Below are 384 nucleotides of genomic sequence, written 5' to 3'. Positions count from 1 at the left end.
ATCGTATAACATCACTAAGATCGACGGCAACGACGTAGACATTCACTTTCTTATTATATTTTAACATTTATTTCTTATTTATTTTTTACATTTATTTTTGTTTCATTCTTTATTTGTTTATTTATTTCATATATAGTTTACTTATATTATTCCTTTTCTTTTTAATTCATATTATGTTCTATTTCATTTTATTTTTTATTTGATTTGATTCATATTTTATATAATATTTGTTTATTTATTTGACTTTATTTATTTTACTTATATCATTACTTATTTTTTTATTTAATTTATATCATGTTCTACTTCATTTTATTTTTTATTTGATTCACATTTTATATAATATATTTGTTTATTTAAGATCGGAAGAGCACACGTCTGAACTCC

The sequence above is a fragment of the Wasmannia auropunctata genome, unplaced genomic scaffold (genome assembly GCF_000956235.1).
Source record: "Wasmannia auropunctata unplaced genomic scaffold, wasmannia.A_1.0 LD336106.1, whole genome shotgun sequence".
NCBI lineage: Eukaryota > Metazoa > Arthropoda > Insecta > Hymenoptera > Formicidae > Wasmannia > Wasmannia auropunctata.
This window is presented reverse-complemented; position numbering follows the sequence as displayed.